This window comes from Dendrobates tinctorius, unplaced genomic scaffold (genome assembly GCF_039654945.1).
Source record: "Dendrobates tinctorius isolate UK_male_01 unplaced genomic scaffold, ASM3965494v1 ptg000116l, whole genome shotgun sequence".
Lineage (NCBI taxonomy): Eukaryota > Metazoa > Chordata > Amphibia > Anura > Dendrobatidae > Dendrobates > Dendrobates tinctorius.
Window position 1 is genome coordinate 15,720,199 of NW_027361784.1, and position 27,629 is coordinate 15,747,827.

The following is a 27,629-nucleotide window of genomic DNA, read 5'->3' on the forward strand; positions in this document are numbered from 1 at the left end:
TCAAAGGAAACAGCTGCAGGTTGATATTAATAGGTTGGTAAGGGGCCATTTATATTGGCCCTCTTCCAGTCAAATAACACTAGCCCTCAGACGCCCCTAAAATGTCACATTCATTTGATGTGCAAATTCTGGTGCTTAGCTTCTGCTCTTCCCACTTGCCATGGTGCAATGGCAACCAGAGTATTAGTTTATGAGGTTGATGTCAGCTTTGTAATGTCCGCTGACATCAAGACCATAGGTTGTGAATGGAGAAGCGTCTATCAGACACCCCATTACTAACACCATAGTCAAAAGTAATAAAGACACACACAGCAAAAAGTCCTTTAATTGTAAAAATCACTCCCTGACAATTATCCTCTTTTACCCATTTATTAACATAAAAATAAAAATTAAAAAATCAAAGTAATCCTTACCTGTCCACCTTAAATCCATAATGAAGAGGTTCCATGACGATCCCCAACTCTGCTACATCTGGATGCAGTGCTGAGTGGTGACTTCAGTAATTCGACTGTTCAGCACGAGAGCTAGAACACACTGAGAGCATTAAGGGACCCAGGCTTGAGTGACGAGTGGTGACGTAATTAAGGTTACTGCAGGTCACAGGCGGTGGTTCTCACGGTAAGCTCTTGGTGAGCTGGCCTGGGAACTGCGGTAAACTTACTGTAAGATCACCTGAGTTCATAGCAGCTGGTCCTCACTAGAGATGAGCGACTTTGCTTTTTTTCGGGTCGAGTCGGGTTTCATGAAACCCAACATTTGCAAAAGTCGGGTTGAACGAAATCGGCCGACTATAGGGAAAAGTCGGAGGTCGACTGAAACACGAAACCCAATGCAAGTCAATGGGGAAGCAAAGTCGGCAGGGAGTGGAAGACATTAAACACACCTACAGTGCCCATTTCAATGCCAAAAACATCAATTCTTATAACTGAAGCTTGTCAACCTTAATTTACTTCCTAATAATAGTTACGCATTGAAAACTGGGGGTTATTTGGCTAAAGTTGTCGGGGGGTTGGGCTGGCTCCAGGTTTTCGTGTGCCCTGGGCCAAAGACTGTCAGTGCGCCCCTTTAAAACATACCACATCTCATGATGCTCCGATACGCCACAGAAATATAGGTATAGCACAATGACACATACTTCACTGCTTACATCAAGAAAAACACATCCAGCCCATAAACGGCAGTGCTTCCCAGGACTCACATCCAAAGATGATATTCCATATTTTTTTATTTCATAGGTTAAAAAAGAGATAAAACGCGTTTCGGATACAGTGTATATCCTTCATCAGGTATCATAAAAACACAGTAGAAATCCTAATAGTATAAAATTCAGTTACACTTATATATAGTAGCAACCTTTTATCCCAGGCCTCAGAAACTTGATTTAGGGTGTGGACCAAGTTCAGGAACACAGTTCAGGAACACACCCACTGATTGATCCAACCTTGACAACATGGATGCAAGACAAAAAAAAAAAAAAACGCAAAAGGAAAAAAAAACCCCAGAGAGAAAAAAAAAAAAAAAAAAGCAACGTTCAAACTCTCTCTATGATATCATTCAATCCATTTGGATATAATGTTCCCAGACGATATATCCAAAACGTTTCTTTCCGGTTTAAAAGAGCATTCCTATTTGCAACACCAGAGTGTATCTGCTCCACCTGCTTACATGACATGACTGATCTATTTTAAATTGTACAATAGCTCAAAAACAGGACAGTATATTTCTCCATACAGTGTTATGGCCACCACATTGTGCGCCATAAAGAATAATGAGCCCCATATATTTCTCCATACCAAATAATTAGTCACAGATAGTGTTCCATACAGTATATGATGAGCTCCACATAATGCTCCATATGTAATGGGCCCCATTTGTAATGCTCCAGTGTATAATGTGCCCCTTGGATGCTGCTCCAGTGTCTGATCTTCCCCATTTACAATGCTCCAGTACATGATGGGCCTCATGGATGATGCTCCAGTGCATGATGGGCTCTTATAATGCTCCATATATATTGGGCCACATTTGTAATGCTCCAGTGTATAATGGGCCCCTTAGATGCTGCTCCAGTGTCTGATTTGCCCCATTTACATTGCTCCAGTACATGATGGGACTCATGGATGATGCTCCAGTATATCATGGGCCCTAATAATGCTCCATATATAATGGGCCCCATTTGTAATGCTCCAGTGTATAATGGGGCCCTTAGAGGCTGCTCCAGTGTCTGATCTGCCCCATTTACATTGCTCCAGTACATGATGGGCCCTATTTTTAATTAACCCAGGCATGGTGTTAGGAATGGCGGAACACACTAAATAAAAATATAAATAAAGTGTGTTCACTGCTCGGGGTCCACCGTGCGGCGGATGAAAAAACCGCAGCTAGGTGATGACAGAGCAATATGGCGGTAGTATGCACAGGGTTTGACGTCACCCGAGTACACAGGGCAATCTCTGTTAACTCACAGAGCTGCAATACAGAGAGAACCACAGTAAGTCTGAGCCTGTTAGTGTCACAGGTACTCAGAGTAACACAATAAGTCTGAGCCTGTTTGTGTCACAGGTACTCAGAGTAACACACACAGTAATGCGGTCACAGGAGTAGCCAAAGATGGCGGCACTACGTCCGTCTAGACCTACCGTAGCACTTCATGTGTCGAGCATCGCAACCGCATACGCCCAAATAAGCTGCTACTGCAGCGCGGCGTGGATAGTGCCGCAGAGTGACACCGCTGAACAGCAGGCACGATGTCTGACTCTAGCAAGTGTGCCTGGAGCAATGGCGCGCTGGCGCTGGTACTGGCTAAATAACTCAATCCCACACACAGTCATAATATCTAAGGAAAGGGGTTTCAAATGAGTCATTCACCAGATCATGCATCTATCAACATACACATAGCAGCAAGTATGACTATACTAGAGCATGGCAGAACAGCGCGCTTTTTATAGCAAATGGGACCTTCCAAAGGCTTCCAGATCCCTGAGCTGAGCCAATGGAATCTGGAGCAGGACCTGAGCACCTGACTCCCGAGCTCCAATGGGAGATCGTCCCTTGAGCATGCTCAGAAGCAGGGACGAAGGACAGCCTCTGGAGAGAGTTGCTGCAAAGCAATCTCCTCTGCAATCTCCTTTGCATTAGACAAAGAGCAGGAGACTGCAGAATGTGAGGGTCTAGATTCCTGCCTAGTAATGGCCTAAATCTGACTCCTAACACATGGTATGTGAAAAGAGCTCCATGGAGTAATCTGAGGTGTGTGCTTCCACATCCTTCACTTTTGGTGTGGGTGAAGGACACAAGGAAAGGGGTTGCTCCTGACCAGAAGCCTGCAGTTACGACTCAGTGCTTGCATTTTTTACAACTTCAGAAGAGGAGGCGATAGAGCTGGAGGCTGTTTCAGCAATGTAAGCCACAAACAGTTCCTGATACTCCGGCTTTAAAAGCAGTCTACCTACTCCCAGAAAAGGGAGCCTTACAGGCCTTCCAGAGATACACCATGACGCTGGCTCAACACTGCCTGCCTTAGCTGCTATTGTGTTTTTGACACTACCAGCAGATGCACCACCACCACCATCAGTATCAGGTGGCCCTCCATGCCCACATCTGCATCCTTTTCCACCATACTTCCTCATGTTTTGGAAAATGGACCCAAAATACCAGCAGATATATGGTACTGTGTTATGAATGAGTCACCGAAGGAGGAAAAAACAAAAATACAAACTAAGTCCAGAAAACCAGAGAGGTTGGTAGCTCTCGGATTGCAGACCCCTGATCCTATCCACAACAACTAACAGTAGCCGTGGTGGGTTCCTACGATGCCCTAGACCCCTCGATCACAGCCGGAGAACTAAATAGGCCTAAAGAAAGAAAGGGGAAAACTAAACTGCCCCAGAGCAGACCCCAAAGCAATAGGCAGCCCCCAACATATAATGACGGTGAAGCAAGATGAAAACACTAACACAGATAGAAAGATAGGTTGAGCAAACGATGGGGCCCAAGCTAACTAAAAAGGACAGGATAGAAAAGCTGCTGTCTGCAATCCGTAAAAAACCCTACCAAAAAATGTCCCAACCGTCTGATAGGAAAAACAGGCCCTGAAGTCGCTAGGACTTTAAAATGACTATATCAGCACTCAGGTAAATTCTGAAGACAGAGCAAAGAGACAAACTGATCAGAGACAAAAATGGAACTCAGCACACCCCCGACTGGGGATGGCTAAACACCAAAAAACAAGGTAAACAAAACAAAACTAACAAGTTCAATAGCAGAGCAAAACTTTGGGAAGCAGGAATCAGACTGGTCTCTAAGAATCCAGCAGAGAAATCACCAGCGACTCAGAAGGGCGTCGGCTGCCTTATATCCAGTCAGAAGTTCCTGTTACCCAGTCATCATCTACAAGATCAGGTGTTTGGTAATCAGCCTCACTACCTTCCTTCACCAAAAGAGGGAGTTCATCAGACATCGATGGTGAAGGGGAAAATGAACTCACAACAGTACCTCCCCCTTGAGGAGGGGTCCCCAAACTCTCATCCACGCCACCAGGGCGATCAGGATGGGCCCGATGAAAGGCACGAACCAATCTTTCGGCATGAATATCGGATGCAGGGACCCAAGAATTATCCTCCTGGCCATAACCCTTCCATTTAACCAAATACTGGAGTCTCCGTCTAGCCAGGGGAGAATCCAGTATCTTCTCAACCTCATATTCCACATTACCTTCAACCAATACCGGATCAGGAGGTGCCACCACAGGAACTACTGGCTCAACAAACATCTTTAACAGAGACTTATGAAACACGTTACTGATCTTAAATGTAACAGGAAGAGCCAATCGAAAAGAGACTGGATTAAGAATCTCCAAAATCTTGTAAGGTCCAATAAATCTAGGTTTAAACTTTGGAGAAGCCACCTTCATAGCGATATTCTTTGATGACAACCAAACCATATCACCCACCTTAAACTGGGGACCAATGGTCCTATGCCGGTTGGAAAACCGCTGAGCCTTTTCCTGGGAGAGAGACAACTTATCCACCACTTGGTCCCAGATCTGGTGCATTCTCTCCACCACAGTGTCAACACCTGGGCAGGCAGAAGGCTCCACCTGCCCTGAAGAGAATCGAGGATGAAACCCAAAGTTACAAAAAAAAGGTGACTTCAAAGTGGCAGAACTAGCTCTATTATTTAAAGCAAATTCGGCCAAGGGCAAAAATGAAACCCAATCATCCTGATCAGCAGAAATAAAACATCTCAAATACGACTCCAAAGTCTGGTTTGTTCTCTCCGTCTGCCCATTGGTCTGAGGGTGAAACGCAGAGGAGAAGGACAACTGAATTTCCAGCTTGGAACAGAAAGTCCTCCAAAATCTAGACACAAACTGAACTCCTCTGTCAGATACAATGTTCTCAGGAATCCCGTGCAAGCGACCCACCTGTTGCAAAAACAAGGGCACCAACTCTGAGGAAGATGGCAACTTAGGGAGTGGTACAAGATGGACCATCTTAGAGAATCTATCACAAATCACCCAAATAACAGTCATTCTCTGAGAGACAGGCATATCAGAGATAAAATCCATTGAAATATGGGTCCATGGCCTCCTGGGCACCGGCAAAGGCATCAACAACCCACTACAGCGAGAACAAGGTTTAGACTGAGAGCAAGTTCAACAGGACTGCACAAAATTCCTGACATCACGAGACAAGGCGGGCCACCAAAAAGACCGACTCACCAAATCTCTAGTACCAAAAATACCTGGATGACCAGCCAATGCAGAGCAATGAACTTCAGACATCACTCTCTTCCTTCACTGGTCAGGAACATACAATTTTCCAATGGGACAACACTCAGGTTTGTCCTCCTGAAACTCTTCCAGAGCACGTCTCAAATCGGGCGAGATGGCAGAAAGAACTACCCCCTCACCTAAGATGGTAGCAGGCTTGGTCACAACAGGAGAATCAGCAAAGAAACTCCTAGAGAGGGCGTCTGCCTTGACATTCTTAGTGCCCGGAAGAAAAGAGACCACAAAATCAAAACGTGTGAAAAACAAGGCCCACCTAGCCTGTCTAGGATTCAAGCGTTTGGCCGACTCCAGGTAAATCAAATTCTTGTGGTCAGTAAGGACCACGACTTGATGTTTAGCTCCCTCCAACCAATGTCTCCACTCCTCAAATGCCCATTTCATGGCTAACAGTTCCCGATTCCCCACATCATAGTTACGTTCGGATGGGGAGAACTTTCGGGAAAAGAAAGCACAGGGATTCATTTTAGATGTTACAGGATCTTTTTGGGACAAAACAGCTCCTGCACCAATCTCAGAAGCGTCCACCTCTACCTGAAACGGGAGTGAGACATCAGGTTGCCGCAAAACCGGAGCAGAAGTGAACCTTCGCTTCAGCTCCTGAAAGGAAGACACGGCCTCCGGAGACCAATTCAGCACATCAGCACCCTTCTTAGTCAAATCAGTCAATTAGCTATAAATTTACGATAAAAATTAGCAAAACCCAAAAACTTCTGGAGGGCCTTCAAAGAAGTGGGCTGAACCCAATCATAAATGGCCTGTACCTTGGCTGGGTCCATTTCAATAGTTGACAGAGACAAAATAAATCCCAAAAATGAAATCCTCTGTACACCAAAAAGGCATTTCGATCCCTTGACATACAGGGAATTCTCCCTCAAAATCCGGAACACAGTCCGAACATGTTCCACATGAGAGTCCCAATCCTTGGAAAAGATCAAAATATCATCCAGATAGATGATCAAAAATTTATCCACCAAGTCTCGGAAAATATCATTCATGAAGCACTGGAAGACAGAAGGGGCATTAGTGAGCCCAAAAGGCATCACCAGGTACTCAAAATGTCCCTCCGGAGTATTAAACGCCGTCTTCCATTCATCCCCATGCTTAATGCGAATAAGATTATACGCCCCCTGAGGTCAAGCTTTGTAAACCAGCAAGCACCTTTAACTCTGGAGAATAGGTCAGAAATCAGGGGTAACGGATACTGATATTTAACAGTAATTTTGTTGAGAGAACGATAGTCAATACAAGGCCTTAATGACCCATCTTTCTTAGCCACGAAAAAAAACCCAGCACCTAAGGGCGAAGAGGATGGTCTAATATGACCCTTCTCCAATGACTCCTTAATATAGGATCGCATAGCCTCATGCTCGGGTACAGATAAATTGAAAAGTCGACCCTTGGGAAATTTACACCCAGGGCTCAGATCAATTGCACAGTCATAACTCCTATGAGGAGGCAAAGACGCAGACTCATTCTCACTAAATACATCATAAAAATCAGCCAAATAGTCAGGAATATCATGCGACTGGGGAGAGGTGGAGAAAACAGGAGCATCACTAAGGGCACACCGACAACCCCAACTCACCACAGACACAGATTTCCAATCCAAAACTGGATTATGGATTTGCAACCAGGAAAACTCCAGAACAATGGTATCATGTAAATTATGCAACACCAAAAATCTGCAATTCTCTTGATGGTCTGGGGCATTAACACCTGGGTCCAAAACTGAGGTTTATTCTTCGCCAAAGGAGTAGCATCAATCCCCCTCAAAGGGATAGGCGTCCGCAGAGGTGTCATAGGAAATCCACAACGTTTAGCAAAATCCAAGTCCATCAGGTTCAGAGCTGCTCCCGAATCCACAAAAGCCTTAGCGGAAAATGTGAACAGGGAGCAGATCAGAGTAATTGCCAGGAGAAACTTAGGTTGAACACCACCCACAGCAAATGTGTGTGCAAAACGTTTCTCTCGTTTAGGGCAGACAGAAATAATATGCGAGGAATCACCACAGAAGAAACACAGCTTATTACACCTTCTGAACTCATGACATTGCATCCTAGACAAAACTCTATCACATTGCATAGGTTCAGACATTTGTTCAACAGGTGGCAACACCTCTCGTGCGGTTTTGCGTTCACACAAACGCCGATCAACCTGAATGGCTAATGACATAGAATCGTCAAGACCAGAGGGAACAGGAAATCCCACCATAGTATCTTTTACGGTTTCTGACAAACCCTTCCGAAAGAGAGCTGCCAAGGCACCATCATTCCAGGTAGTAAGGACCGCCCACTTTCGGAATTTTTGACAGTACAACTCTGCAGAATCCCGACCCTGGCTCAATGCCAACAGGGCCTTTTCAGCCTGATCAATAGCATTAGGTTCATCATACAACAACCCCAAGGCTTGAAAAAATGCATTTACATTAGTAAGAATAGGATCATCAGGTTTCAAAGAAAATGCCCAATCCTGGGGATCGCCGCGCAGCAAAGAGATGACAATTTTAACTTGCTGCACGGAGCTCCCCGACGAGTTAGGCTTCAAAGCAAAAAATAATTTGCAATTATTCTTAAAATTCAAAAATGTAGACCGATCCCCAAAAAACACATCAGGAGTAGGGATCTTTGGTTCAGCAGCATGTGAATGAGCAAGATAGGCGGAAATTCCCCACACTTCAGCAGTGAGCTGCTCCACACGATCAGACAATTGCTTCATCTCCATTGAGAAAGAAAAAAACCGTCTGATAGGAAAAACAGGCCCTGAAGTCGCTAGGACTTCAAAATGACTATATCAGCACTCAGGTAAATTCTGAAGACAGAGCAAAGAGACAAACTGATTAGAGACAAAAATGGAACTCAGCACACCCCCGACCGGGGATGGCTGAACACCAAAAAACAAGATAAACAAAACAAAACTAATAAGTTCAATAGCAGAGCAAAACTTATCTTTGGGAAGCAGGAATCAGACTGGTCTCCAAGAATCCAGCAGAGAAATCACCAGCGACTCAGAAGGGCGTCGGCTGCCTTATATCAAGTCAGAAGTTCCTGTTACCCAGCCATCATCTACAAGATCAGGTGTTTGGTAATCAGCCTCACTACCTTCCTTCACCAGAAGAGGGAGTTCATCAGACATCGACGGTGAAGGGGAAAATGAACTCACAACAGTACTGTATCAGTAGCGTACAGCTCTATACAGTCTATGGATAACAGTAAATCTCTGTATATATTTCATGAGGCATACACAGACGCTCACAGGCTCAGTATGGATTACCCAATAAAATAACAAGTTGAAAAAGGGTACAGTATCACCAGATACAAGGTATATATAGTATAGTGTAAACATTCTGATTCTCCGTATACATTTCAGGAGACAGACACAAACGCTCTCAGGCCCAGTATGGATTACACAAGAATATGAAAAGCTGTAAATGGGTTATGTAACACAAGCGTACAGCTGTATACAGTGTTGGGGTAATCTTAAACTTCCAAATATATTGCTGGAGTAGCACACAGACATTTACAGGCTCATTATGGATTACACCAGAATCTAAATAGCTAAAAAGGTTACTGTATCAGAAGTGTTCTGCTGTATACAGTGTTGGCCAAATTGAAAATATTGGTATATAATTCCGTAGTCACCCTCAGACGCTCACTCAGTTTGGTTTTGACCATAATAAAAAATGTTGTAAAAAAGGTCCTGGATAGCAAGCATATATTTTTTAGGGTACAATTGAAATCTCCGTATAAATAGTCCCGCAGTCACTCTCAGACGCTTACACAGTATGGATTTGACCGTAATGCTAAATGTCGAACAAAGGTACTGTATAACAAGATACAAGCTGTATCAAGTATAGTGTAAAAAATTGCTTTTCCAATTCACCGTATATATAGAAGGCGTAACCCACACACGCTCACTCACTATGGATGATGTAGGGAAGGTGGACTGACAGACAAACCAGCCTGTAGTGAGAAGCAGAGGTGTAGCGCAGTGTAGGTGTGAAACCGCTAAGATAAAGAGAAAGGGTGCAGTGTTTTAGCTTGCCCATTGCCTAGTGGAGAGTGTAGGAGTGGGACTGAATAACTGCCATTGGTCAGAGAAACTGTTAGGTGATGGTGGACGGAGTTACCAGAACTGGAAGTATAAAAGGCTGAGGGAAGGTTCTGGAAGAGTCAGTCAGCGAAGGGAGCACAGTAAAGAGGAAGTTCTGCTGAGGAAATAGAGACAGTGAAAAGGCTCCAGAGAGGACTGACAGTTGAGGCAGTCACTGGGGGGTGGCCCAGAGGATGGTAGCTGCAGACGAAGACGGCCTGGGGTTATCATACGTACAGTGTGCTCAGACTAGTGCAGCGCTGTGGTGGTTGGGCCTAGGCCAGCCACAGTGGAAGAGCCACAGAGGATGCCATGATTATAGTTACAAAGGAAGTGAAGGTACCGGGGCCTGTGTACAGAGAAATGTGAAAATTGGGCAAGTCCGAGGAAGAGGAGGAAAAAACCGAGGCACTTTTCTGGTAACCTATGTGTCATCAGGGGAAGGTGGGACAAAATCCTTTGAAACCCATGCATGGTTCATTTTAATGAAGGTTAGATCATCAACATTTTGGGTTGACAGACGGGTGCTTTTTTCTGTCAGGATTGATCCAGCAGCACTGAAGACTCTTTCAGATAATACACTAGAAGCAGGGCAAGCAAGCTCCTGTAAGGCATATTGTGCCAATTCAGGTTAGACCTCCAGTTTAGAGGCCCAATAGTCAAAGGGGAATGACCTGTGAGGGAGAACATCGATATGGGAGGAAAAGTAGTTTGTAACAATAGTTGACAACTGCTGCCTCCTGTCACTTTTAATCAGTGCAGTATTAGCAGTCGTGTGAGATGTACTTGAGAAATCATTCCACAACATGGTCATTAAATCCCTGTCTCCAACGCCACTGCTGCTGTGTGCACCACGAACACCTCTTCCATTGTGCCCACTACGGCTCGTGGGAGAACCAGCACCGCTGCTGTGTGCTGGGAAAGCCTCAAACGGTTTACCAGAATTGCTTGTTTGTTTGCCAATATTATCTCTAGGTTCTCCTGTGGTATGATGTTGTGTAATTTGCCTTTGTAGCGTGGATCGAGGATGCTGGCCAGCCAGTAATTGTCATCCTTCATCATTTTGGCAATGCGGGGGTCCCTTTTTAGGATCCGCAAGGCATAATCGCACATGTGGGCCAATGTTCCAGGTGTCAATGATGCACTGCCTGTGGTGGGTGGAGGAGCAGTTTCTGGCAAATCCATATCCCCACAGTCACGCACAAACACTGTACCTGACATTGGAACACCAACATTTTCTCTTGCCCCCTGAGAAGGGGACAGTTCCCTGACCAGACAATGGCTGACTGTCATCAAGGCTTCCCTTCTCCTCCTCCTCCGCTGCAGACGCCTGATCCTTAATGTGCGTCAAACTTTGCATGAGCTGACGCATAAGTGGGATGCTGATGCTTATGATGGCGTCATCTGCGCTTACCAGCCATGTGCATTCCTCAAAACACTGAAGGACTTTACAGAGGTCTTTCAGCTTTGACCACACCCGACAATTCCATGTCTTCCCTCAAACTGCCTGCCCATGTATCCTCCCACAAATGCATTACAGCCTGCCTCTGTTTGCACAGCCTCTCAACCATGTGCAGGGTGGACTTCTACCTTGTTGCAACGTCTATGATTAGGCTGTGCTTGGGGAGGTGTAGCAATCGCTGCAGCTTCTGCATACGACTGGAGTGTACGGCCGAGCGACAGATGTGCGAGCACAGTCTTCGCACTTTATGGAGCAGGGATGTTAACTCCGGATAATTATTAAGGAAGCACTGCACCACCAAGTTCAAAGTGTGGGCCAGGCAAGGTATGTCTGTGAGTTTTGCACGGGCTATGGCTGCCACAAAATTACCGCCGTTATCACTGACTACCTTGCCTGCCTCAAGATGTAGACTGCCCAGCCATGACTCTGTTTGTCACTGCAAGTAGTCGGCCAGTACCTCCGTGGTGTGTCTGTTGTCACCCAAAGACATCATCTTTATCACAGCCTGCTGACGCTTACCACTAGCTGTTCGATAGTGGGACATCTCGTGTGGAACACTGCCAGCTGCGGATGGAGTGCTCGTGCGACTGCGCTCTGTGGACGAGCTTTCGCTGATAGACAAGAAGGAGGAGGAGCGAAAGCCTACAGCCAACTGTTTCCTATACCGTGGGCTAGGCAGCACTGTTCCACCGCCGCTGTCCCCAGTGGAGCCTGCATCCACCACATTAACCCAGTGCGCAGTGATGGACATGTAATGGCCCTGGCCATGCCTACTGGTCCATGCATCTGTTGTGAGGTGCACCTTTCCACTCACTGAGTGTTTTAAGGGCAGGGATAGCTTTTCGAGAAAAGAAGTGCCGACTGGGTAGGTCATAGCATGGGACAGCGTAGGCCATGAGGTCGCAGAAAGCTTCGCTTTCAACCAAACGGTAGGGCATCATCTCTAATGAGATTAGTTTGGCAATGTAGGTGTTCAAACACAGTGTACCCGGATGAGAGGATGAGTACTTTCTTGTCCTACTCAGAGTGTCTGGTAGGGTGAGCTGGACTGGAGAGCTGCATATGGGGGAAGTAGCGGTGGACCAGATGGAGTGAGATGGGGTTGGTGATGGTATTGTTGGTGATGGCCTAGATTCAGTGTTGTGTTGCAAAACCATTGTGATTCCCTGAGTGCTTTGGCCTTGCGACTACACCTCCACATTTAGTGCTGGTGGTGTGCTTAATGGTGGCGGTGGTCTTACAGTGGGGGTAGCGATGGAGTGTTGTTGGCTACCTTCGGTCGGAGCAGGTGCACACTACCTGAGGTTTTGTAGTCCGTCCACGCTTGCAAGTGCATGTTGAATAAATGTCTAAGCATGCAACTGGTATTCAAATTTCTGAGTTGTTTACCTCGGCTAAAGATCCCTTCCGCACTTCTTACAGGTAACCTTTGCCTCATCAGTAGGATTTTGGACAAAGAAGTGCCACACTGCACTCTTCCTACTATGGTAAACATTTTCTGTCCTTGCACGCTGTGCTAAGTTCACCGTCTGGTCAATCTGTCCTGCAACTCTTTTAGTTTTTGTTCCACGTTTTAGGACAGCTACGGGCCTGTTAGATAACCGCTGCTGCGATGTCAATGCCTGCTGCAGATCCTTCTCCTTATCGGGAACTATTGCCAGTGCCACCCTCCTCCCCCAATGGATGCCAATCCGGGTACAGAACTGGGACATCCATCACCTCCTCTTCAAAGTCATCTGCACCTTCCTCTTTACCTTCCTCTGTGTCACTGTGTAAGGTGGTATAGCATGCGGGAAGGGGCACCTGGGTTTCATCAGGGTCAGATTCTGGCTCAATAGACTGTGAGGGCAATGTAGTGCTGTGGGTCAATGTACCAGCAGAATCATCTAGCAGTAGCTGTGCATCAGTGCATCAGTGCATTCATCTTGGACTGGGACGCTGACTAGGTATTAAAGTGACGCTAATGTCAGATATACAATACTGTTGGAGAATCGGACAGCTCTATACGATATGTGTATGTAAAATTGTCAAGATCCATGTATTTGTATACGGACTGAAACACGCTGTCTCTGTCAAGTTTTACATAGTAACATACATAGTAACATAGTTTTCAAGGCTGAAGGAAGACCTTATGTCCATCTAGTTCTGTCTATTTTTAGTGCAGCTGTTCTGCATTGTTGATCCTGGGGAAGGCAAAAAACCCACAGAGTAGAAGCCAATTTTCTCCATAGGGAAAAAAATTCCTTCCCGACTCCTAAGCTGGGTCAACCATCTTCCTATAATATTATGTTATTCGTAACCTTCTATACTGTTACTCACAAGAAAAGCATCCATTCCTTTCTTAAATTCATTCAGTGAGTTGGCCTTCACCACTTCCTCAGGATGAGAATTCCAGAGCTTCACTGCTCTTACCATGAAGAACCCTCTTCTATGCTGGTGCAGAAATTGTCTTTCCTCCAAACAATCCTTGGTACAAACAGTTCATTGGATAGATCTCTGTATTGCCCTCTGATATACTTGTACATATATTTTAGGTCTCCCCTAAGTCTTCTCTTTTATAGAGTAAATAGATCTAATATTGATAACCTTTCTGGGTTTTGTAGCGAACCAACTCCATTTATCATTTTAGTAGCCCACCTTTGAACCCTTTCAGGTTCAGTAATGTCTTTCTTGAGCACCGGCGTCCAAAATTGCACACAATACTCCAAGTGTGGTCTGACGAGTGATTTGTACAAAGGGAGAATTATGTTTTCATCTCGTGTCCCCAGACCTCTTCTTTTGACCGTAATCAAACAGCAGATATACGAAACTGTTTGAAAAACGGACAGGACTCTAAGGTGTAGGTCTGGAAAAATGGAAAAACTCCTCGGCTTTTTTTTCCAGAGTCACACACAGGAAGCTTCTATTTGTCCATGCAAGAAGGCGGTACACGGTAGTGTGTGAGGAGCGTACAACGCTGTACGGTGTATGTATGTAAAATTGTCAAGCTCCGTGTTTTTGTATACGGACTGACACACGCTGTCTCTGCCTAGTTTTGACCGTAATCAAACTGCAGATATACGAATCTGTTTGAAAAACGGACAGGACTCTAAGGTGTAGGTCTGGAAAAACGGAAAAACTCCTCTACTTTTTTTTCCAGAGTCACACACAGGAACCTTCTATTTGTCCATGCTAGAAGGCAGTACATGGTAGTGTGTGAGGAGCGTACAATGCTGTACGGTGTGTGTATGTAAAATTGTCAAGCTCCGTGCTTTTGTATACGGACTGACACACGCTGTCTCTGTCTAGTTTTGACCGTAATAAAAATGCAGATATACGAAACTGTTTGAAAAACGGACAGGACTCTATGGTGTAGGTCTGGAAAAACGGAAAAACTCCTCGGCTTTTTTTTCCAGAGTCACACAGGAGCGTACACCGCTAGACGGTGTGTGAAAAAATGAATGCTCAGTAACTCACCAGGACAAAATAATAAAATCTGGAGTGATTTGAAAAAAGCAGTTTGAACAGCAGTGTGCACACAGCAATGCAGCTAGCAGGTAGCCTTAAAAGGCAGCCTAATCACCACCAGCGCTGCTGCACACAACAAAAATCCTCCCCTTTCACTGCACACTAACTGTACAGTGAAAAGCGCTATCAGCAGAAGCAGTTTTTTTTTTTCTTCTTCCCTGCCTAACGCTCTCCCTGTTCAGAATCAGCAGCAGCACCTCTCCCTATTGCAAGATCGGCAGAAGTAAGATGGCGGTCGGCGTTCACAGCCTTTTATACCCATTGTGACGCCACACAAAGTCAGCCAATCACTTCAATGCCCTTCTCTAAGATGGTTCTGGCCACTGCGCATGTCATTGTGTTGCCCACAGTGTGCGTCCTCCATCATTGGGTAAGAAAAGGAGCTGAAAGCATCATTTGAAACCCGACTTTGGCGCGCTGATCGGCGACCTCATGGCCGACCTCTTGCTAGGGTCGGGTTTCAATCGGCGAAACTCGACTTTGGCAAAAGTCGGCGATTTTTGAATCTGACCAACCTGTTTCGCTCAACTCTAGTCCTCACGCTTTGCAGCCCTAGTGCTGGCTAGATGAACAACTGTGAGTCCGGTACTTGGCACTCCGGCATTTAAGAGTACAGCAGTGGCTGTGAACTCAGATTTCCTGGGACCTAGTTGAATGTTGTCAGATCTTCAAAGACTTTTTTTTATTATTAAATAGATAAACCAGGTATTGGGTCAGGGAGTCTTTATTCAAATAAAATGTTTTTTCCTTTGTGTGTATTTTTTTCTTTTAACTTGATAGACGCCTTTCAATTACTTAGCCAAGGCTAAGAATTAGTATTAATAGCCTTGGAGGGGATCAATGTTAATGGCCCCTTAACAACCTATTAAGATCAGCCCGCAGCTCTCTGTGTAGCCTTTGCTGGTTATTACAAATAGGGGGGACACTACATAATTTTTTTTTGGTCCCCCATTTTTAATAACCAGCAAATACTAAACAGACATTTGTGAGCTGATATTAAAAGGCTGAAAACCTTTATGGATAATGTCCCCTTCCCAGAATAATACTATTAGCCCCCAGCTGTCTACTTTTGCTGGTTATTAAAAATAGTAGGGACCCCCCCATCATTGTTTTTTTTATCCACGCTTTGTAATAATCAGTAAAGGAAACGCAGATTCTATAGCAGTGAGTTGTTATTAATAGGCTGGGAACCTTTATGGATATTGGCCCCTTTCCAGAATAATAACACCAACTTACAGTTGTCTGATTTTCTTGCTAATGTGATTTAGCTCTAGGAGAGTTTCAATGAGTGGATAGATATTTGCACATGACATTGCTAAGAATAGTCTAAATTGACTTACATTGCTTTTGGATTGTGTGTTGTCTAGCCTGACACTATTCTATTGATTCTATCCAGCCTGACTCAATGTTTACTGACTATTTTAAAGGATTTAATTTTTCTATCCACATTTGTTTCCAGAGCAATTGTCCTGCTCTTACCCATTTGTCTCATTTTTCAGCTCCCTTGCCCTTACTATGACTATTTTACAGTCATTTTACAGCACCAAAGTTTGGCTCCCCATTGACTTCTATTGGGTTCAGTTTTGGGGTCTAGTTCATGGTCAAGTTTGGACCTGAATTGAACTTTTAACTGTAGCTTTGTCAAATTCGCTCAACCCGAACAGCCACGGGTCCGCTCATCCCTACTGAAGGACAAAAATACTAAATAACATAGTTTCTGTTGAAGGAATAATATTTCCATTGATGGTTCACTGCCAGCAAGCAGCCTGAATGATACAACTTCCCACCTCTGCTGCCTCTATTTCTCTGCTGTAATATATCCAAATGGTAATCAACTGAGCCACCCTGCATGTATTTACTCCATTCACTGCCAGCAAGCAGCCTGAATGATACAACTTCCCACCTCTGCTGCCTCTATTTCTCTGCTGTAATATATCCAAATGGTAATCAACTGAGCCACCCTGCATGTATTTACTCCATTCACTGCCAGCAAGCAGCCTGAATGATACAACTTCCCACCTCTGCTGCCTCTATTTCTCTGCTGTAATATATCCAAATGGTAATCAACTGAGCCACCCTGCATGTATTTACTCCATTCACTGCCAGCAAGCAGCCTGAATGATACAACTTCCCACCTCTGCTGCCTCTATTTCTCTGCTGTAATATATCCAAATGGTACAACTCCATACTTCTGCTGCTTGACCATTTTGCTGCATATTTAAATGTGCTTGCTAAAGCTTTGGTATAATTCATTTGTTGCACTGTATGTAATACTTACTGCTTTAGATCTGTGACTGGGGCCTTTCTAGATCTTATCAGGTGGAAGGTGCTATAGCATTTTGCCACATCTTGGTCTAGTGCCTTTGATCATCTAACCATCCCCTGGTGTGCTGGCCCCAGCTGCCAAATTATACCCAACCATCTCCCACAATCCCTCTCTCCTGACCCTGTAGTGTGGCCTATATATGTAGTAGTTGCTAAGGGGAAGCACGCAGTGTGGGGTACAGCACGCAAGCATCCCATAAGCAAAGCATCACAGAAGATAAGCATCCAGCAAAACGGCAGTTATACATGGCAGTTAGTCAGGGCAGGAGTCAGGTAACCCACACCTTGCCTTCCCCTTTAACCATGTGCTTTATTTTTATCCTCCTGTGTTCCCTTGCCATTCACATTCATCACCCTATCCCCCCTCCATCACAACTCATACACATCAGCCCCTCTATACTTCCCTCTCCCATGTACAGCTCCCACACACTCCTCACCTTCCTGAGAAACCTCAGCCCATCTTGCCCAAACACATCGCAGAAAATAACTACTTACAATTCCAACAACTATTGGCTCTTTATCTTCCTTCTCCTACTGATTTCAGGGGACATCTACCCCAACCCTGGTCCACCATCCCCCAACCTCGACCCCTACCCTACCTCATATCGAAACCACAATAATCTGATTAACATTACTTGCACTCCCTCATCTCAATCTTTTAATTGTGCCCTCTGGAATCCACGGTCTGCTTGTAACAAGCTTCCTTTCCTACACAACTACTTTCTGAACAACTCTCTTAATCTGTTGGCCCTCACAGAAACCTGGATTCAGGATTCTGACACTGTCTCTCCTGCTGCCATTTCCTATGGTGGCTTACAATTCTCTCACTCCCCGAGACCCACAAACAGACCTGGTGGTGGAGTTGGCATACTCCTGTCCCCACAATGCACTTTCCAGGTCATCCCCCCAGTCCCATCACTCTTATTCCCTTCTTTTGAGGTCCACACCATCAGGCTCTTCCGTCCCCTCTCCCTCAGGGTAGCGGTCATATACCGGCCCCCAGGCTCACCCACCCTCTTTCTTGACCACTTTTCAGCCTGGCTGCCACACTTCATGTCCTCAGAACTACCAACCCTCATCCTGGGAGACTTCAACATCCCCATTAACAGCCCTAATTCCACATCTGCATCCCAGCTTCTATCACTAACCACCTCTCTAGGCCTCTCACAGCTTTCAACCTCTGAGACACATAAGGACAGTAACACCCTTGATCTGGTCTTCTGCCGGCTCTGTTCAATCTCCCAACTAAACAACTCACCGCTTCCACTCTCTGACCACAACATTCTCTCCTTCACACTCACAAATCCTCGCCCACCCCAGATCATTCCTACCTACCACACAGTCAGAAATCTACAAGCTATTAACCCTCAGACACTTTCAGATTCCCTACACTCATCTCTGTCCCCAATCTCCTCTCTTTCCTGTCCTAATCTGGCTGTTCATCACTACAATGACACTCTTAGAAGCACCCTTGACCAAGTAGCTCCCCTCACCCTCAGAACCTCCAAACACAGAGTAAAAGAGCCCTGGCTCACATCGCAAACTCAACTTCTCCAGCGATGCTCCAGGAGTGCTGAACGCCTATGGAGAAAAACCCGCACACCAGAAGACTTCATCCACTTCAAATTTATGTTAAGAACCTATAACGCTGCCCTTCACCTTGCCAAACAGACCTACTTCACCACCCTGATCTCCTCACTAGCCAACAACCCCAAGAAACTTTTTGACACTTTTCACTCCCTCCTCAGGCCAAAAGCACAAGCCCCTATCACAGACATTTGTGCTGATGACCTGGCCTCCCACTTTACAGAAAAAATAGATAATATCCATCAAGAAATCTGCTCCCAACCACCAAGTGCTGTGACTCCCATCCCTTCCTACATCTCCCCTGGCTCACTCTCCACATTTGATCCCATAACAGAAGAAGAAGTCTCCAGACTCCTTTCTTCTTCTCGTCCGACTACATGCACTACCGACCCCATTCCCTCACATCTCCTCCAGTCTCTCTCTCCAGTCGTCACAACCCACCTAACTACAATCTTTAATCTCTCCCTCTCCTCGGGCATTTTCCCATCCTCCTTCAAACACGCCATCGTTACTCCACTACTAAAGAAACCTGCTCTCGACCCATCCTGCACAAACAACTACAGACCAGTCTCCAATCTCCCCTTCATCTCTAAACTTTTGGAACGCCTAGTTTACTCCCGCCTTACCCGTTACCTCTCCATTCACTCCCTTCTAGACCCTTCACAGTCCGGCTTCCGCCCCCTACATTCGACTGAAACTGCACTCATCAAAGTGACCAATGACCTTCTGACAGCAAAACGTAACGGTGACCACTCTCTGCTCATTCTTCTTGACCTATCTGCAGCTTTCGATACTGTTGACCACCATCTCCTACTCTCTAGGCTCCAGTCACTAGGCATTAAGGACACTGCACTCTCCTGGTTCTCTTCCTATGTTTCTGACCGCTCCTTCAGTGTTTTGTTCTCTGGCTCCACGTCATCTCCTCTTCCTCTTGCTGTCGGGGTACCTCAGGGCTCAGTCCTTGGCCCCCTTCTTTTCTCTCTCTACACGGCCCCAATTGGACAGACCATCAGCAGATTTGGCTTTCAGTACCATCTTTATGCTGATGACACACAACTATACACGTCTTCCCCCGACCTTACCCCCGCTGTACTACAGAACGCCAGTGACTGTCTGTCCGCAGTCTCCAATATCATGTCCGCTCTCTATCTGAAACTCAACCTCTCCAAAACTGAACTTCTTCTGCTCCCGCCATCTACTAACCTCCCTAAATCTGACATTTCCTTCTCCGTGGGTGGTATCACAATAACCCCCCCCGGCAGCAGGTGCGCTGTCTGGGTGTTATGTTTGACACCAATCTCTCCTTTACATCCCATATACAATCCCTTGCCCGCTCTTGCCGCTTACACCTAAAGAACATCTCTAGAATCCGCCCTTTTCTCACTATGGAAACAACAAAAACCCTCACTGTTGCATTGATCCACTCTCGCCTGGATTACTGCAACGCTCTATTAATTGGCCTCCCCGTCACTCGACTATCCCCTCTCCAGTCCATACTCAATGCAGCAGCCAGGATCGTCCATCTGGGTAATCGGTACTCGGACGCGTCCGCTCTTCGCCAGTCCTTACATTGGCTGCCCATTCATTATAGGATCCAATTCAAAGTACTTGTTCTCACCCACAAAGCTCTCCACAGTGCGGCACCCCCTTACATCTCTTCTCTCATTTCTGTCTATCGGCCTAGCCGATCGCTGCGCTCTGCAAACGACTTTCGACTAACCTCTGCACTAATCCGTACCTCCCACTCCCGACTCCAAGACTTCTCCCGTGCTGCTCCTATCCTCTGGAATGCTCTACCCCAAGAAATCAGGACTATCCACAATTTGCATAGTTTTAGGCTCTCCCTCAAAACACACCTGTTCAGAGCGGCCTATCACATTCACTAATCAAAGTCATTCTCTGTGTAAGTGTGCGTGCGTAGCCCATTCACTATCTCCATCCATCCTTCACTCCTGCAAGATGGCTGGACCTTCATTGTAAATACACCATTGTAAATACACACCTGTACTCTGTATCTCCCTCACCTCATTGTAGATTGTACGCTCTCACGAGCAGGGTCGTCTTATTTCGTCTTATTTTGCTTTAATTATTGTATTGTTAGCGTTGTTACTTATGACTTGTGTTTTGAAACTGTTAAACTGTAAAGCGCTGCGGAATATGTTGGCGCTATATAAATAAAGATTATTATTATTATTATTAGAAATACCACATACCTAGAACACAGTAATCAATTCAATGTATATCTATTGTATGTCTTCACAGTACATTTGCCCATCTGCGATTTATCCTTGAATTAAGGACACAAAGTAATACATGCCATGAAAACGTGATTAAATTTGTGTAAAGTATGTGTATTTTTGCTATGCTAAATTAAGGCATTACATGTACCTCTGGCTTGAACAGTATGTTCATTGTGCCTGTTGAAGCTCAGCTCACCAGCTGTACGTATAACATATAAGCCAATTGGCCATAAGTAACTGGTTTTATACAGTTACTGGTTAAAGCGTGCCTACAAATAAGAATAGTTCTCTTTGTATTTTAAGTCACAATATATTATAATTTCGGAAATTAATATTGCCCATGTGCAGTCATTTATTTTATCACCATGACATCAACTAAGCATTAACCCATTTGAGAATTTTCAACAATGAAAAGTTATGATACAAACTTATAGGGTTTAGATAAATATAATTGTAAGTATTTTGGTCACCTACACACTGAGTAGCCAAAACATTGACATGGACTTCATAAGAACTTTAGAATATGTCTTGTGGCACCTTGAAAAATGTTAGCATCAGATCCGGCACAATTTGTGAGATTGAATCTACATGGATCAGACTTGTTTTTCCAGCACATTATTATAATCCCCTTATAACCATCAATATGCATTAAAACAGCAGCGATTAAGGGTATTTATTCCCTTATCTCCGTTTTAAAACGGGTGTCAGCTGTACATGACAGTCAACACTCTGCAGGTCAGACCCGACCGTTTTTATGACCTGATTGGAGCCAATTAACCCTTATATACCAATCGTGACCGTGGTATTCAAGTTTTTACAAGGGGCCACAAGACCCCCTTTGTAACCATCGGACCCCTGCGATGAGAAACGCGGGTCCCGATGGTTACCATGGAACACTGAAGTCATGTGATGACCCCTCGGTATGGTGGTCTGTGATATCTAGCAATAAGCTGACTCTCACAGGCTGTGTCAATGAGACATTGATAGTGTCACGCACTACGGCACAAGAGTACAGCAGTGTATGAGACGAGTGATCAAAGTTAAAATTATACATGTCCCACAATAAAAGTGTGAAAAAAGTCTAATAAGGCTAGTTTCACACTTGCTTTTTTTTGCAGCGCGTTTTTCCCGCAAAAAAACGCATTGAAAAAACGCATACAAAAGCATACAACTGCTGCGTTTTTTTCAAGCATTTTTATGAGCATGCATGAAAAAAACGCAGCGTTTTTATGCGTTTGTATGCGTTTTTAGTGCGTTTTTACCGCGTTTGCGTTTTTTTCCAACATTTTTAGGTGGCCCCTCACACTACCCAAACCATGACTTTACTAACCCTAACCCTGACCCTAACCCTAACCCTAACCCTGACCCTAACCCTAACCCTAACCCTGACCCTAACCCTTAACCAAATCATACTTAACCCTAACCCAAACCCTAAACCCTAACTAACCCTAACCCTAACCCTGACCCTAACCCTAACCCTAACCCTGACCCTAACCCTAACCCTAACCCTAACCCTGACCCTAACCCTAACCCTGACCCTAACCCTTAACCAAACCATACTTAACCCTAACCCTGACCCTAACCCTAACCCTAACCCTAACCCTGACCCTAACCCTTAACCAAACCATACTTAACCCTAATCCTGACCCTAACCCTGACCCTAACCCTAACCCTAACCCTGACCCTAACCCTTAGCAAAACCATACTTAACCCTAATCCTGACCCTAACCCTGACCCTAATCCTTAACAAAACCATACTTAACCCTAACCCTGACCCTAACACTAACCCTGACCCTAACCCTAACCCTAACCCTAACCCTGACCCTAACCCTAACCCTAACCCTGACCCTAACCAAACCATACTTAACCCTAATCCTGACCCTAACCCTGACCCTAATCCTTAACAAAACCATACTTAACCCTAACCCTGACCCTAACCCTAACCCTGACCCTAACCCTAACCCTGACCCTAACCCTAACCCTAACCCTAACCCTGACCCTAACCCTTAACAAAACCATACTTAACCCTAATCCTGACCCTAACCCTGACCCTAACCCTTAACCAAACCATACTTAACCCTAACCCTGACCCTAACCCTAACCCTGACCCTAACCCCAACCCTAACCCTGACCCTGACCCTAACCCTAACCCTAAACCCCCTTAACTAACCCTAACTCTAACCCAAACCCCTAAATTCCATGGTTAAAAAAAAAAACGCATATGCAAAAAAACGCATACATGAGCATGCCAGTGCGCACATATGCGCATCCATAGGCTATAATGGCCTTTTTTAGCGCAAAACGTGCGCATATGTGCGCATGCGCTTTTTTGCAGGGCCAAAAAATGCAACATGCTGCGTCTGGAAAATACAAACGCACACCCCAAAAAAACGCAGCGCATGAAAATCGCATACATGCGCTTACAAGCGCGCAGGTAAGCGCACCCATGTTAAATATAGGGGAAAAAACGCATGCGCACATATGCGTTTTTTTCCAGCGCTAAAAAACGCAAATGTGAAACCAGCCTTAAACATGTAAAAAAAGTTACAAAGAAAGCGCACACAAATCTTGCCATTCAAAATGCAGCTTTTCTGATAAACCAAAAATAATCAAAAAAGTACATGTAATTGGTATCACCGAGGCCAGAACATCCTGCTCTACAAAACTGGTATGTTATTTATTTGGTTTGGCGAACACTATAAAAGAAAATAATTAAAAAACACCAAAAATGTCTCTTTTTCATCGTACTGACTCACAAAAAGTGAGTGAAAAGTGATCAAAGTCATATGTGAAAAATGGTAAAAATGAAAACGCCAAACCGTCTGACAAAAAAAGCCCTAATATGGCTCATTTGGGTAAAAAAACCAAAATTTTCAGCTCTCAGAATGCAAAAACAAATTAATTTTGCTAAAATACTGTTTTTAGTATGTAGCAAATAGCAAAAGATAAAAAACAAATATACTGGTACAGCTGTAACAGTACCAACCAAACAAACAAATCGGTCTTATCACTTTTACCGCATGGTGAATGGCTCAAAAAAAATAAAATAAAGCTAATAACTAAATTTCTTGGTTGTTTGCTTTCTGTATTTGAAAAATCTGAATAGAAAAAGGGATCAAAAAATATTATGTACCCAAAATGGTACCAAAAAAATCTGCCACTCGTCCCTCAAAAAATAAGCCCTCATACAGCTCTGTTCGACAAAAAATAAAAATGTACAGTTCTCACAATATGGTGGCAAAAAAACACTTTTTATAAAAACAACATTTTTACTGTGTGATATCAGCAAAAATAAAAAAAACATATAAATCTGGTATCACTATAATCTTACCTGCCTAAAGATGACATCCGCCACATCAGTTATACCACACAGTGAACCACACAAACGTAACAATAGGAACTACTCATGTACTGCTGTCTACTTGTTCATTCTACCTCCCAAAAGTCAGAATAAGGTTCGACTCACCTGTATCCTGTGCTCTCCGCAGAGCGCTTACATCGGGGTTTCCGTGTAAATTCCCCAAAACTGTGATTCAGACAAAACCGTGGATGGAACCACTCACTTATGAGGCATATGTAGTCACTTTCGACTGGTCTGTGTTCCTGCGGTGTTCCACCATTTTAGGTGTCTTTTTAGCACATAAGTGATGACGACCACAGATCTGTGCACCCAACGGAGTACGAAGTGTCTCAATCTGCGTCATTATTGTGGGATTTACACGGAAACCCCGACATAAGAGTTCAGCATAGAACACAAGACTATAATCCCCTCATTATTCTGGAAGTGATAGAAAAATATTGTGTACCCCTCAATATTACCGATAAAACCCCAATTTATCCTGAACAAAACCAGCCCCCACTCAGGTCAATTGTCAGTCACTGGAACTATAAGGGGTTTCCACATTACTGCTAGAACAAAGACTCTGGAAAAGTGATCTGCCCAAACCACAGTAAAGGCCACAAATTTGGCATTAATATAATGGATAGAAGGCACCTAATTTATGGGTGTGTATCACCAGAAGCACATCTGAGCACAATGTATGGGGGCGCTATACTGTGTGGGGACACAAGGTATGGGCACTAGACAGGCAGATGTGCAATTCTCCAGAAAAAAAGCCTGGCGTGAATTTTACAAAATAGCCTCTGCAGCCATTGATGAATTCATTGAGAGATGCCATTACTACAGTGGTGTCTTTTTTGGGAATTTCTGCTGTTCTGGTGTGGGGAGGAGGACCCCCATACAGTGATTGGGCTGGAACCAGGGGGGACCGCCATCAGGGTTATTGAAGAAACCACATCAGGGGGATTACAAAGGGAGACATGCGATTGAAGTTGTCAGGGCAACAGGGGGCGGGGCGAGGGTAAAAGGAGCAGGGGACGCGCTGAGGTGGCAGTTGGAAGAGTGCCTGACAGGAGAGAGAGAGCCATGTGGCAGGGGGAGGACTGTGGCAACTGACGGTGTGGGGAAGAGAGACAGGCAGGAGACTGTCAAAGGAAAATTGGAGACTGTCCGAAGAGCGACGCATAAGAGACTCTCCCCGGGAGTCCCTCCCCAGATACATACAGAAAAATTGACGCCCGCTGATTCCCTCCATGCTGTGACAGGACCGGGATCTCAGGCGACCGCTGCGACAAGACAACAATCCGGTATAGTGGCCAGGACACTGCCCCCCTGTCTTCTCCCACAGCTGCGACCCCGTCATTACCGACCTCAGGGGATGCCACCTTGCTATAGGCGGCCGCAGAGCCCCTGTCCCGCTTACTGAGGGGACACTGAGCAGAGTTTGTTAAGATTTTATGTTTTTGAACTGCGTCATGACCTGGCTGGGGGACGAGCGCCTCAAAACGGACGCCTGGGAGATTTATCCCCCCGAACAGTTTCTTCAGGGCCTGTTGTACCCCACCGTCCCCATTTCTTCAGGGCCTATTGCGCCCCACCATTCCAGCTTCTTCAGGGCCCGTTGCGCCCCACCGTTCAGTTTCTTTAGGGCCGGTTGCGCCCCATCGTTCCGGTTTCTTCAGGGCCTGTTGCGCCCCATCGTTCTGGTTTCTTCAGGGCCCGTTGCGCCCCACCGTCCAGTTTTCTTCAGGGCCTGTTGCGCCCCATCGTTCCGGTTTCTTCAGGGCCCGTTGCGCCCCACCATCCAGTTTCTTCAAGGCCTGCTGTGCCCCATCATTCCGGTACCTTCAGGGCCTGCTGCGCCCCACCGTTCCGGTTTCTTCAGGGCCGGACGAACCCAAGTCCTTCCAGGAAATCGTGGATTACAAGGCAACCACATCTGCAATCCCTGAGTGGTCGTGAACTCGAGCGACGCCCGGAAGGCTAAGTGCATTTTAGAGAATAAGGACCCTTTTTGTTTGAATGTTTGTTTTACGAGTCCCTGCGAGGACAAATAGGTGTTTCCCCTTTTGTTTGATCGAAGCAGTTTAGCCCTTGCAGCTTTAAACTTATAAAAGTTTATTTCACCCCACATTCAGTCTCGTGTCTCGTCACTGCATCCTGTGAGCCTGCTCGAACCCTACACTTGGCGTAGTCGGCAGGATGCAGTCTCCGAGCGCGGACAGTGGTGGCCCCGAACATGGGGGAGCTGTAAGCTCTGTAAATAATGAGGGTCCCCGTACCAGCATTTCATTGGGGCTGAACAACCTGCCTAGATTCTCTGGCTCCAATACTATGCTATGGAGCTGGACAGAGCGGATGCGGGGGCTTTTTCGGATGCACCCGATGACCCCTGACCTGGAAGCTGAAGTGGCACTCATGGCCCTAGACGGGGAGGTGCGGAGGTCGATGATGTTGAAACCTCCGGGGCACCGCAACACTTTTGAAAAGGTGTTGCAGATAGTGGAACAGACCCACGGGGATCCCACTAATGTGGGAGAGTTAAGGACCCGTCTGTTTAGACGGATGCAGGCAGAGGGGGAGACGATTACTCAGTATATGAATGTAGTCCAAGAGTTGCATACGGCTATTGAAAGAAAAGACGGGGTAGGGGTAGGACCTGTTGACATTACCCTACGTGACCTACTGGTGACTGGACTGCGAGATCCACTGATAAAGCAGGCATTACGGGAACAGATCAGAATGAATCCCCAAATAGACTTTTCAGAAGTGGGAAGTCAGGCACGGGTTCGGGAGCAAGAGCAGGGGATGGCGGTCCCCGTGGGGAAGGTCCGAGATGTGGAGGCCTCCTCGAACACAGTTGAGGAACCTCAATGGGTGGAGGAGATGAAGCGAGAGTTGAGAAATATTAAGAGCGAGTTGGCTGAAGTAAAGAGAAGAACCGAACCGGAGACTGGGCGACCCAGTGTTAATCCCGGTCCCTGGGGGTCACGCTCTTCGCGGGGTGGTCAATCTCTACCAGCCCGGTGTTATGAGTGTGGAGAACCAGGCCACTTCGCCCGAGAGTGTCCGCGGCGTGGGAAATACCCACCCCGGCGGCCATTAAACTAAAGGGCTCCGGGCTGGGGGGACGCTGCTCGGAGCCGAAAACCACAACTAGGGGTGGTGGAAGTCCCGAAGATTTGGTAGCAAAGTGTCCTGTAGTTTGGGCAGAAGTAGAGGGCCGGGCCGTCCGGTGTCTGGTGGACACGGGGTCACAAGTAACCACTATGCCCGCAGCGTACTTTC